The following is a 13,726-nucleotide window of genomic DNA, read 5'->3' on the forward strand; positions in this document are numbered from 1 at the left end:
CCTCTCACACAGTTAAAGTCAGAGAGAGAGAGAGAGAGAGAGAGAGAGAGAGAGAGAGAGAGAGAGAGAGAGAGAGAGAGAAGCCAAAGCAGAATTATCTGAGGATGTACACTACTGCGCTCAATTCTTTTAAAATGAATTCTCCACTGCAAATATTAAAGATGATCTGAGCCATTAACAAAATCAGTCTTTATTGTGTCTTAACAAGCCAGTAGCTGGTTGCTGGCTGCTCATTACTAATTTATTGAGCGATAACTAAAATTAAGTAGGATTTTAATTTGTGAGTTATACATCATTAAGTATCACTGGTTATCCACTAGCTTAGCTTTAGCTTTCCAGACTGAAAACATCTTTTTACTCAAGAACACAAACTCACAGAGCAAACTAATCAAAGTGTTATTTGACTTGTAACTTTGTTTAAGCAATTTTCAGTCTAAGAAATTCCAAAAATTGTTATGTGCACAATCAATACAGAGTAATGGGTCAATTTGAAATGCACTTATTAATGAACTCCATAATAAAATACCTAATTAGTGATGTTGCATCAGTTTTCACTGCTTCTTTAAAAACTCTTTTAGCCTAAGAAGTTGTTACTTCACTCTGTATCACTTTCTCTCTCCTACAGATGGTGATGTGATCCTGGACATTCCTGTCCATCCTGTGACTGAGGGAGATTCTCTGACTCTCCGCTGTTTATTTCGCTCCACAAAGCCCTCAAACCTCACAGCTGATTTCTATAAAGATGAATCACTGCTCCAGACCCAGACGACAGGAGAGATGATCATCCGTACTGTCTCAAAGTCAGATGAAGGTCTCTACCACTGTAAACACCCAGAGAGAGGAGAGTCACCACAGAGCTGGCTCTCAGTCAGAGGTCTGCTGCTTTAACAGAAAATATCTAATCATTATAATTTATATTTTAATAAGAATGCCCTCAGCAGCCATTTCTATTCTACATTACAGTGATTATACTGTGTGTGTATCATGTTTGTCCCGTTCAGGAGCTCCAGTCTCAGCGCTCAGTCTGCTCAGTAGTTTAATGGCAGTGACTCCATATTTGCTGGTGTCCATCGTGCTGGGGGTCAAATGCTACAGAGCTCGAGGTAAAAACTCAGTCTTTTTGTGTTTCTTCAAAGTGTTAGTAGTGTTTGTTTTTTTGCTACTATATAAAATCTGATAAAAGACTAGTGTGGATTGTTCATCATTACGTTTTTCACAGCTAAACCTGATGAGCAGAGCAGAACATAAGCAATGATGGAAGCTCAAACATCTTGAGTGCTGAATGCCAAGTTTGTATATTAGAGTTACACTGATTAGAGACTAATAAGAAAAGACTAAGAAGTGCTTTACATAGACATCATTTCCTAAATACTTCAGGGCAACTGAAATGCTAACTTCTGCTCATCCTTCTTAGTTAATGTTCATAACATTCATCAAATAAAATGCTGCCGTGATGGTGCTGAATAATGAGGAGAGTTGAATGTGTGACTGTTTGTGTGGAGGATTAATGTTCTAAAGGCTAAAACTTTAAGAAATGGAAACTGAAACTGCAGAGCTGAGACCTCACAGCAGGGGGCGCTGTCACAGTATTATTCTTTTACAGTTTATCACACTTCAGTTGTTATTAGTTATTTAGTGTGTTGTTTACATCGATAGCAGTGTGAAAAAACTTCACTAACAGAGATGAGACTCTCTCATTGTTGATATAATCCATAAATTAAAACAAGATTTGCTTCTACAGGAACTCCTGGTTTGGGTTTTAAGGAGTGAAGACAGAAAAGGACCTGAACACATTTAGACTGTCAGAATTATTTTTAGAAGAAGAAAAAAATCTCTCATGCATTAAAATGTAAATCCTCTGTCTCTTTTTATGGTCCTTCATCCCTGCAAAATGTTATGCTTTTACTCTACAATATAAAAGACTTGTCCATTTTCCATTTAAACTAAGTGTTTATATAAATATTAAACATATTTTAAAAGTATCAAAATAAAGTAAAGCAGGAAAATATTGTAATTATTTTAATACTGTGTGATGGATTTTAATTATTCTTTTATTTTCTTTGGTTTTGTTTTGGTATTATTATATATTTTCCATTTTCATGGGTTTTGATGCTGAATGCGTTCTAATCTGCTTTTTCAGTTTTATATTTTATTTTTTCTGTTTTATCTTTTATCTTTTCCTTATATTCATGATCTAATGGTGACACAGTGCTATGTGGTCCTATGTTTTAATGTTCTCCTTCTTGTGTTGAACCTCATTCATTTATTGTAAACTAACTGTTGATCCTTTTTTAATGCAGTTAAATTACATTTATAATAAAGTGTTCATGAAAGAAAACACTGCTTTGATGTTTTATCTGGCTGAATTGATTCATCAGTGAAACCTTCTAGGCCTTTAGAGGAGTCCTAATGAATTCTGGGAACTGAACAATCCTCGTCTGTAATTTTAATGCATTTTTAAAAATTGTTGTATTTAAACTCTGCAATGATAAAACTCTGATTTTAATGTTAAGGTTTGGTTGGAAACAAAAGATGAAAGTCTTGAAACAGAAAAAGACACTTTGTTCTCCTCTGTGAAAGTTCTGGCTGCACTCCAGCTCACCATCAGCGTTTCACCACTGCTGTGATACAAACCCAATTCCTAAAGAGTTGGGACAGCAAGTAAAATGTAAATATAAACAAAGCTGATATAAACAAAGCAGTGATTTGTAAACTTCTGTAGCATTTCAATGAAAATAGCAGAAAGAAGAGATAAAATATTTTCTTAATATAAATACTGCAGTAATTTTTTGTACAAACCCAATTTTTAAAAAGTTGTGATGCTGTGTAAAATGTAAATAGGTGTAAATAGAAACAGTTTGTGATGATTTACAAATCTCATAGACTCGTATTTTACTCACAATAGACCGTAGAGCACATATCAGATGTTGAAGGTGAGACATCTGACAAATTCATGGAAAACAACTCATTTAGAACTTGATGGCAACAAGGCATCTGAAAAAAGTTGATGGTTTGGGGGAGCATTAGTGCACATGGCATGGGTGATGTGCACATCTGTGAAGGCACCATTAATGCTGAATGAAATACAGATGTTTTGGCAACATGAGCTTCCATCCAGACAACGTCTCTTTCAGGAAAGGCGTTCTATATTTCAGCAAGACAATGATAAACTACATACTGCATCCATTACTACAGCATGGCTTCACAAAGGAAGAGTCTGGGGGCTGAACTGACCTGCCTGCAGTCCAGACTTTTCACCAATAGAAAACATTTGCCAGATCAAGAAAAGAGAAATCTGACAAAGAGGACTGTTGAGCAGCTTCAGTCCCACATCAGACAAGAACAGGACAACATTCCTCTAATAAAACTCCAACAATTGGTGTCCTCACTTCCCATACATTTACAGACTGTTGTTAAAAGAAGAGGGGATGCTACACGGTGGTAGACGTGGCCCTGTCCCAACTGTTCTGAGATGCGTTGCAGCCATGAAGTTCTAAATGAGTTAAAGTTTTTCTGAAATGGTAAAATGTCTCACTTTCACCATCTGATATGTGTTCTATGCTCTACTGTGAGTGAAATATGGGTCTATGAGATTTAATCATGCATTCTGTTTTTATTTACACTCATTTACATTTTACACAGCAACTTTTTTGGAAGTGGGGTTGTAAATATATGTTTGCAAATTTGATGCCTGCAGCACATCCCAACGTTGGGATGCATAATGTAAGACTGGGAAGTTTGTGGAAAGATCAAAAATACCTGTTTTGAAATTTTCCACAGCTCAACAGTTAACAGGTGATGCTGTCATGACTGGATATAAAAGGATCTTTATGTAATATATTTATAATATATTACATTAAAAATAATTAAAATAATTAAATTTAAAATTAATTTAAAAATTCTTCCTCCTCCAAGCAATAGTTGAATTCTTCTTCTCCTCATTCACGCAGGGAAGGAATATGTAATTATTGATGGACTAAGAGATTTAGTTAGTCTGTAGTTTACCCTCTTGTTCAGGATTCTCAGCTGTGAGCCGGGACACTCGGATTTTACTGTGGATGGAGCCACAGATGGGCTTTAAACACCGACGTCAGGCGCAGATTTTCTGAATGACTAACTAAGACATTCTGTACAGAACTCATGGTTCTAAACAGAGCCATTCCTGCTACTAGAGAACCTTTGAAGAACCTTCTTTTTTAAATGTTATCAGAACCAGTTGCCTATTGCGCCCTCATGTGGACAATTTAAACATGATCCTCAGCCTGAATGAAACTGGACATTAAATTACATGAATGTGTTTTTTAAACGGATCAGTCAGTTTTTTATTTGTTAGTTAATCATTTACTGTTAATCTATTAATCTTTCACATCCTTCACTAGTAGAACTGACAGATTTTGGCCGCTTGTAATTGTTCTCTGTTCTCCACTTTACCCCAAATGAAGGAAAACTGTATGTGCAGGGTGTGGAGTTTCATTTCACCTTCGAAATTACTTTAAATAATAACAACAACAACAACAATATTAATAATAATAAAATTACTGTATTATTATTATTATTATTATTATTATAAGTGAATAGGCTCCAGCACCTCCCCTCTGCGACCCTGACGAAGAAGCATCTTAGAAAATGGATGGATGGATGGATGGATGGATGGATATTATAAGTGAATGAACGATAAAGAACTTACAGTTAGTGCTGTTTCTCATTCACTGCTCATATAGCGACGCTCTGAACACCCAAATGGCCAAATATGGAAGTGAGAGCTGTTTATATGGTACGGTGTGTGACGTCACCGCCGAACCTGACTGAGACATCAGCCAATAAACCGCAGCCAGTGACTGATTTCAGTCATTTTAAAGCACTAACTCTCATTTATTAGCTTTAGTTTTTCTGCCATGAACTAAAAACACATAAATGTGAGATTTCAAACAAGAAGTGTGTTTTGTAAAATCTATTCCTCCCACAGAAAAGTAAAGAACGTCAGAGAAAGAAACCTTAAAAAGTGTTTTAATTCAAACTTCATTCAATATTATGAATGTGTTACTGTAATTAACCTAATTAACAGCCCAGCATAGAAAACAGAAATATTATGCTGTTAATTAATGTTCAATAAAACTGAACAGTGAATATTCTACACCTTGTAGCTCTGCAGAAACCTGGGAATTTGTGTGCAGTGATGAGATTTCTCTTAAAATGATTTAAACCTTTAGGCTCAGACTCTCACTGTAGGTTTCAAACGGTCTTGTTTTTTTTAGAGAAAAGTGATTTGATATGTTGTACATGAATAATAACGCAGTGTTTTCTCTTGTTAAACATGCCATGGTGGTTGTTTTTTGATGGATGCTGCTGAGCTGATTCATGCGTGTTACAGTAGCACTGCAATTCCAATTATTTTCCACCAGGTGGCACCAAAGCATTATATCAGCAGATAATATATCAGCAAAGATAATCAGCAGATTATCTATTTGTTTCTATTGGTTGAAACTGAATACAGGCTTCAAAATTCAACATGTGGAGCTGATTGCAGTCACAGTCATATAATAACAGTGTTATTATAGTGTTACTGTGTTGCATTTCTAAAATATACAGTACCACAAATACTAAAGAGAAGGTAACATTACTTTCAATTTTATTCAAACTCCTGACATAACATCCCAGATAGCAGACGGTTCTGGGCCACACTTGGCACTATCACACCACACTTTGGCTAAAAGTACTTTTCGCGTGCAAGTTCATCATTTTTGAATGGGAAGCCAGCAACTAGGTTATAACTAGGGTAACAACTAGCAACTAGGTTAACTAGAACAGAGCTCGTTTACATATTTCAGTTTTAAAGATAATATAAAACGACAGCCTGTTGAATTCTGAGGGACAAAGTGGTAATGTAAAAATTATTTTAGACTGTTTTTGATATGTTGGAAGTCATCAGTGGACCTCAAGAAAAAAAAATACATGAAAATGGGGACTTTAATACAATTTAGGCAAAATGTTTATTTCAAATGAAACCACCATGTGCTCACCATGAAAACTGGACACAGAAAACTGTGTACCCTGCCTGGGATAGGGTCACCAGGACCTAGCGCTGGAGCCAGGCCTGGGGGTAGTGTTCCCCAGCGATTGCCTGGTGGTCGGGTGGCCCACGTAACCCGGCCGGGCTCAGCCTGAAGAGGCAACATGTGGGGACCATGTGGGCCCATCACCCGCAAGGTCCAGCATGGGGGAGCAGTGCAATGCATCACAGGCAGTGGGAGATTGCAGGGGGGCCCTTGGTGGCCTAGGCCCTTGCAGCAGGAACTGGCTCTGGGCACATGGAATGTAACCTCACTTGGGGGGTAAGGAGCCGGAGCTTGTGCGGGAGGTTGAGAGGAACCAACTAGATATAGCTGGGCTCACAGTGTCACCCACAGTGTCGGCTCTGGAACCAAACTTCTTGATAGGGGTGGGTCCCTCTCCTACTCATGGGTTGCACAGGGTGAGAGGCGCCGTGTGCGAGTGGGAATACTCACGAGTCCCGGCTAGCGGCCGTGCAGTTGGAGTTTGTCCCGGTGGAAAAGAGGGTTGCCTCAATGCAAATTAAAATCGCAGAGAGGAAAACTCTGACTGTTGTATGTGCTTAAGCACCAAACAACAGGTCAGAGTATTGGGCCTTCTTGGAGCGAGTGGGCAGGGTTCTCAAAAGGCTCCCACCTACAGACTCCATAGTATTATTGGTGGACTTCAATGCTCATGTTGGCAATGACTGAGAGACCTGGAGAGGCGTGATTGGGATGGCCTGCCCGATCTAAACCCGAATGGTGAATTGTTATTGGACTTCTGTGCCAGTCATGGATTATCCATAATGAACACCAAGTTCAAACGCAAGGATGTTCATTAGTATGCATGGTATCAGAGCTCCTTGGGTCAGAGGTCAATGATTGACTTTGAGGAGCCAGCTGAGTTGGTTCAGGCATCTGATTCGGGTGGCCCCTGGACGCCTCCCGGTGGGGGTGTACCAGGCACGGCAACCAGGATGAGACCTCGTGGTCGTCCTAGGACCTGCTGTAAGGATTACATCTCCAAGTTGGCCTGGGAGAGGCTTGGGGTCCCTGGGAATGAGCTGGAGGAAGTTGAGGGGGGCAGGATCACCTGGGAATCTTTGCTCTCCAAAGTACTACCACGACCCTCTGTGGATTAAGCAGTTAACGATGATGATGATTAAACCAAAAGAATTTTCACTGATATATTCCTTTTTTTCCTTTTTCACTTTCATTGTCCTTTATCCACTGTTGCGGTCGTTTTTCTGTTGTAATTATCTTTTATCTCCTGCCATTGTCTTTTTTTAACACATTGTTGTTCAGCTGCTGTTGTTGTCAATTTTAGAGTCATTGTCCTTTTTTCGCCGTGGCTGTTCTATTTGCATCTTCATTGTCCCTTTTCTATTGCTCTTGTCCTTCTTCCATAGCTATTGTCCATCTTCCACTGCCCTTATTCATTTTATATTGTTGTTGTCCTTCGTCAGTTGTCACTGTTCTACTTCCAGTAGTCTGTGGTCACTTGTTGGTGTTTTTATGCATTCTCCTCAACAGCCCTTCATAACCTGAAACATAAACCAGAAGACCATGCATTAGACTCTCAAGCTTAAAAATCTGGCAATTTTTTATCTTAATCATTATTTCCAGTTTACTTACAGCATGTATGCTTCCTCAATTGTCACCAGATATTTTAGGTTTACGGCTTCTTCTTCTAGCCTCTCTGGATAACCTATTCCTAGTTCTGGATGGTGAGCTGAAACCACTTATGCCGCATGAACTGCTGCAAACTAGGCCTTGAGGAAGGGATCTGCTCCAAGCTCCAGCCAATCAGATTACAGCATTCTGTGCAGATTGACGGAATTGGATGACAGAGAGATGCTTAACCACGAAATTTCAGATTGTAAAGGTATACATTTAGGGTTGTCTGGCCTCAAGTGTAAATTCTTCTAACTATCAATTATGTGATCAATTTTCCTTCCTCTGTACTTATTTAAGTCAAAAGGATGCCTTGTTTACCCAGACATTCCCATTTGTCTAACCCTTAGACAGGCCATCCTTGAAGTTCCAAATCCCTTTGTCAGCGGAGGGAAGAAATCCACAAACCATCCTGAACAATAGGACACCAAGGGACCACACTGTTGCAGGATCAGCGTGATGCTTCCCTTTTGCAGAGAACTCAAGAGGATAGTAAGGAACCGTGCCTGAGAACATAAACAGAGAAAGAGCACAGCTGAGCACAATAATTCATTTAATAGCTAAGTGGCTATAGGACATGGTTCACCTTCACATCCTTCTTAGATGTGAAGCTCAACTCCTTTACCTGTGTATCTGTGATACTACATTGTCTTGATCAGGTCTCCACAGCCAAAGTCAATAAGCTTGACCTCTAAGGTGTCCATCTTGATTAGCAAGTTTTCCCCTTTGATGTCCTGATGCAGGACACCTCGCATGCTGCACTGGCTCACTGCTTCCACAGCTTGGACCATTATGGCTCGGGCCGTCTCTTCATCCATGCAATTTCCATGACTTTTCAGGAATCCTTTTAAGTCGACGCAAGGGTCAGGGTGCTCCATAATGAGGATGTATCTCTCAGGCTCATCAAACCACTCGATTAGCTGTATTATGTTCTTGCAGACAGGTGGCTGGCTCGTTATCTGCATCAGAGCCACTTCCACAGGCACAGCCTTGGACTCTACAGTCTGCAGGACAGTAGATAGTAAGTTGGTGAGGAGTGAAGAACATGGCGAGAAACTCATTGGCTTGGTTTGATACCATTACGTGTCAACGTATTAAGTAGGTGCACTTACGCTTTGGAGATATCGGTCTGTTTTCCTCTTGGAGACAAATTTAACGGCCACCTGCACACAAAGAGAAAAGATATTAAGATTATTAGCGGTGAAAGTAGAGAAAGGGAAATAATGACCATTAAGGTGTCTATGAAAAACAAAATTACAAATGTGCGTCAGCCCTCTTTAGATCACTGTTCAGGGGTTTACCAATCAAACTTACTGATTATGAAGGATGCAGAGTGAACTTCATTTAGAGAATTACAGCTCTCTTAGAATAAGTGAAATTAGTTGGTCATAGTACACAGTTGTCTGGAATTTGGACTGACCTGGCTCGGTGGCTTTGTTCTGTGTCTTTGTCGATGTCTCAGGTTGGTTCTCTGGCCCCTTCCTCTTCTTCCCTGCCGGAGCTACAATGTCAGGAATCTTGCTTGTTCCCTCTTCAGCACTCTGGTTGTATCCCTCATCACCTCTCTTCCTCTTTCCTTGTGCAGCTTCTAAGTACAGGATGATTTTTTGAATATTGAATATTTAATGTTCTGGACCTGTTACTTTACCCACAACTTGATCCACAGCTGGACCCACCACTAGAGTGACCAGATCAGAATCATTCAGTTGTAGGACAACAAAATATCTACGATAATACTTACTGTAGAATACTTTGTTACATTCTAATTGTAGATTATCTTTAATAAAGTCGATCCTCTGAGTTTCCTCCATTTCCTCCATGTCCATCACTTTCCTCTTCTTCTCCACCACAAACACTTTTCGCTGCACATTTGCTCTTTTTGACCAATCATGTTTCCTCAGTGACAGTTTGGGGTGAGCGGACTTACCTGACTTGGTAACGTTCTTCTGTCCCTGACACCTTCTCTTGGGCTGATTCTCTGCCCTCTTGCTCTTCTTCCCTGTCAGACCTTCAGTGTGGGGAATCTTGCTTGTTCCCTCTTTGGCACTCTGGCTGCATCCCTCCTCATCTCTCTTCCTCTTTCCTCAAGAAGTTTCTAAGTACAAGATGATTGTTTAATGTTCTGGACCTGTCACTTTACCCACAACTTGACCCATGATTGAACCTGCCAATGGACCCACCAATAGAGTGACCAGATCAGAATTGTTCAGTTGTAGGAGAACAAAACATCTATGATAATATTTACTGTAGAATACAGTTACATCCTGAATGTATATATTTCTCCAAATTTCAAATGAGTTTCCTCCATTTTTTCTCTTTAGCAGTTTTCTGTTATTTTTTCTTTTTACAGTCTGTGTCCTTCACTTTGCATTTGCATTTCTCTACCACCAATATTTTTTGTTACACAATAGCTCTTTTTAACTAATCATGTCTCCTCATTGATAGCAACTAATTTTACAGTTTGCAGGTGAGTGGACTCCCCTGGCTCGGCAGCTTTCTTCTGTCCTCGAGTTGTTCTCTTGGGCCGGTTCACTGCCTTCCTCTTCTTCTTTGCCAAAGCTTCAGTGTTGGGAACCTTGCTTGTTCCCTCTTCAGCGCTCTGGCTGTATCCCTCCTCTGCTCTCTTCCTCTTTTCTCGTGGAGCGTCTGAGTACAGGATGACCATTTGACTATTTAATGTTATTTCATAGAAAATGAGCTGAACATATTTGTAGTAATGATAGTTCTGTGCTGCTAGATTGCATTATATTTAATATTCATATTAAGGAATTTAGTTATATCTAAACATGTTATACCATCATCTTCTGCTTCCACTAAACAAGATTATAATTCAGACAAATTTGTCTTGAGAAGCTTTGCTGTTTGTTTCTTATCGAACTGATTCTCACCTAAATGACAAAGTTTTAAGTATGGAATGTTGTGACATCACTCGTCTATTATGACATCATAATTCGTGCTCCATTTGAATGCATGTTGCCATGGTGCTAAACAACAGACAGAGTGTGTGTGTGTGTTCCCCTGTAGTTGGAACACACCCTCTGGTCCCCTTTTTTAAAAAGAGGCACCACCACCCCAGTCTGCCAATCCAGTGGTACTGCCCCCGATGTCCACGCAATGTTGAAAAGGCGTGTCAGCCAAGACAGCCCCACAACATCCAGAGCCTTGAGGAACTCAGGGCGGATCTCATCCACCCCTGGAGCCTTGCCACCAAGGAGCTTCTTAGCTACCTTAGCGACTTCAGCCTCAGTAATGGACAAGCCTATTCCCATGGCCCCAGACTCAGCCTCCTCACTGGAGAACGTGTCGGTGGGATTGAGAAGGTCCTCAAAGTATTCCTTCCACCGCCCAATGATGTCTTCAGTTGAAGTCAGCAGCACACCATCTCCACTATATACAGTGCTAGTGGCACACTGCTTTCCCCTTCTGAGTCGCCTGACGGTTTGCCAGAATCTTTTCGGAGCCGACTTAAAGTCACTTTCCAAGGCCTCACCAAACTCCTCCCATACACAGATTTTTGCCTTGGTGACGACGACTGAAGCCACAGATTGCTTGGCCTATCGATACCTGCCAGCTGCCTCTGGTGTCCCACAGGCCAACCATGCCTGGTAGGACTCCTTCAGCTTGACGGCATCTCTCACCTGGGGTGTCCACCACCGGGTTCGCAGCAAACCCTCACTATACGTTTGGGTTTGCCTGGTCTGACCGGCATCTTCCCCCACCACCTGATCCAACTCACCACCAGCTGTTGATCAGTTGACAGCTCAGCTCCTCTCTTTACCCGAGTGTCCAAAACACATGGCCGCAAGTCCGATGACACGACTACAAAGTCAATCATTGAACTGTGGCCTAGGGTGTCCTGGTGCCATGTGCACTTATGGACATCCTTGTGTTCAAACATGGTGTTTGTGATGGACAAACTGTTTGCACAGAAGTCCAAAAACTGAACACCACTCGGGTTCAGATCAGAGAGGCCATTCCTCCCAATCACACCCCTCCAGTCCCCCAGTAGGACAATAGAGTCTCCAGGAGAAGCACTTTCAAGCACCTTTCCCAAGGACTCTAAGAAGGCTGGGTACTCTGAACTGCTGTTCGGTGCATAAGCACAGACCCGTTCCCCAAGGCGTAGGGAAGCTACCGTCTCGTCCACCGGAGAAAACCCCAACATACGGCACCGAGTCGAGGGGCTATGAGAAAGCCCAGAAACTCCAGGAAAGAATAAAGTCCAGCCGCTCTCAAGGAAATTGGACCCAGAGCCCAAGCTGTGCGTTGAGGTGAGCCCAACTATATCTAGCCGGTATCTCTCAACCTCGCGCACCAACTCAGGCTCCTTCCCTGCCAGTGAGGTAACGTTCCAAGTTCCAAAAACCAGTTTTAGCAACCGCGGATCAGAACGTCAAGGCCCACCCCTTCGGACACTGCCCGATCCACAACGCACCGAATCCCTACTACTGCCCCTCCCATTGGTGGTGGGTCGATGGGAGGGGGGACTCATGTAACTCCTTCGGGCACCATGAGTAAATGCCCGGCCACCAGACGCTCGCTGGCAAGCCCCTCCCCCAGGCCTGGCTCCAGGGTGGGGCCCCGGTAACCCTGTTCCAGGCAGGGTACACAAGTCCTGTTTTTGTGTTTTCATAGGGGTTATTATGGATCACACTTTGTCTGACCTGTCACCTAGGACCAGTTTGCCATGGGAGACCCTACCAGGAGCTTTTGCTCCAGACAACATAGCTCCTAGGATCATTCAAGCACGCAAACCACTCCACCACGATAAGGTGGTGATCCACGGAGAGGTAATTTGTATTAAGTAAAATAAAATAAAATTTGCTGTTATAAACTGAATGTAAATCCTGTGAATAGATATTAATCAAATGAGAAAACAAATTAGACCATGAAAGAATGTGTTGTGTGTGTGAACTATCATCTCATCTAAATGCTGTTTTATGCTACATTAGTAGGGTCATTTGAAGTGACCTGTAAAACCGTTAAATAAAGAGCTCAAAGTCCAGAGTTCAGCACTCCACTTTATAATATATGTGACCTAATTATTTAGCAGAGGACAGAAAACCTCAAACACAAAGATATAAGAACATCTCACTAATCCTATTTCTGTAGTCTGTGAGTAAAATGTCTCAGAGGCCTGAGAACAGAGAGCAGTTAGAGACGTGTTTGTGGTCTGACTTTTATTCTAGTAAAACTGCAGTTGTGACATCAACCAAATGAGGAGCGGAAACCCAATAATATTCTTTTTAAAGTCATAATTACTGCATATTTTCTGTAAAGCTATAAAGTCATATTTATTACAAGACAGTCTTTCATTCACTACTTTTATATCCATACTGATCTTCATCTTCCAGGGTCTCGTCATGTCTTTCCTTACAATCTAAGCACAGCCATGATGCTGGGTCTCACCACTTTGGTGTCTTTGCCCCAGAGAGGTGGACTGAACTTTCCCCTGGACTCTGCACTGCAGTCAGTTCTCACGCTCAGTTCTTTCCTCTGTGGTCTAAAGACTCGTATCTTCAGGTGTTACTTATTTTTACACTCATTCACACCAAAGATGTGCAAGACACCCACTTATACCCCCCGCCCATGACAGACCCTGGTGTGTGAACTTTATTCTAGTAACAGCAGACTTTGACCCAGAGAACACAATGTTCATTATTTCCATAAACTGAAAAGCCTGAAATTGTTAACTTACAATTTTGTGCATCAGTCCATGTTCCTAGTCTTCCATTGCACCCCCCCTCCCTTGGTACATTTTGGTCAGGTGTTCTTCTTTTTACCCTTAGCCAGAGGTTCTCCTCCCTGGTCTTAGATTCACTCTGTTCCGCATGTTTAGTGTTTTATATTCTCCAACACACCTGATCCAACTAATCAGCTCCAACGGTCAGATCTTCCTGAGCGGAACTGTGCAGGGTAGAGGGAAATACAGGACCAGTGGCTTAAGCTATGAGTTTATATCACTCTCTCTCACTGTCTCTCTCTCTCTCCCTCTCTCTTTCTCACTGTTTCTCCCTCTC

At 41.4% G+C, this 13,726-nt stretch overlaps 1 protein-coding gene and 1 long non-coding RNA gene across 2 annotated transcripts in view; both read left to right on the plus strand.

Moving 5' to 3' along the window:
• Nucleotides 1-13,726, plus strand: part of LOC119262785 (sialoadhesin-like) — a 101,507-nt gene that overhangs the window by 12,393 nt on the left and 75,388 nt on the right. The window lies entirely within an intron of this gene.
• Nucleotides 1-13,726, plus strand: part of LOC119262824 — a 46,606-nt gene that overhangs the window by 9,075 nt on the left and 23,805 nt on the right. The window lies entirely within an intron of this gene.

Source organism: Pygocentrus nattereri, chromosome 29 (genome assembly GCF_015220715.1).
Source record: "Pygocentrus nattereri isolate fPygNat1 chromosome 29, fPygNat1.pri, whole genome shotgun sequence".
Taxonomy (NCBI): Eukaryota; Metazoa; Chordata; class Actinopteri; order Characiformes; family Serrasalmidae; genus Pygocentrus; species Pygocentrus nattereri.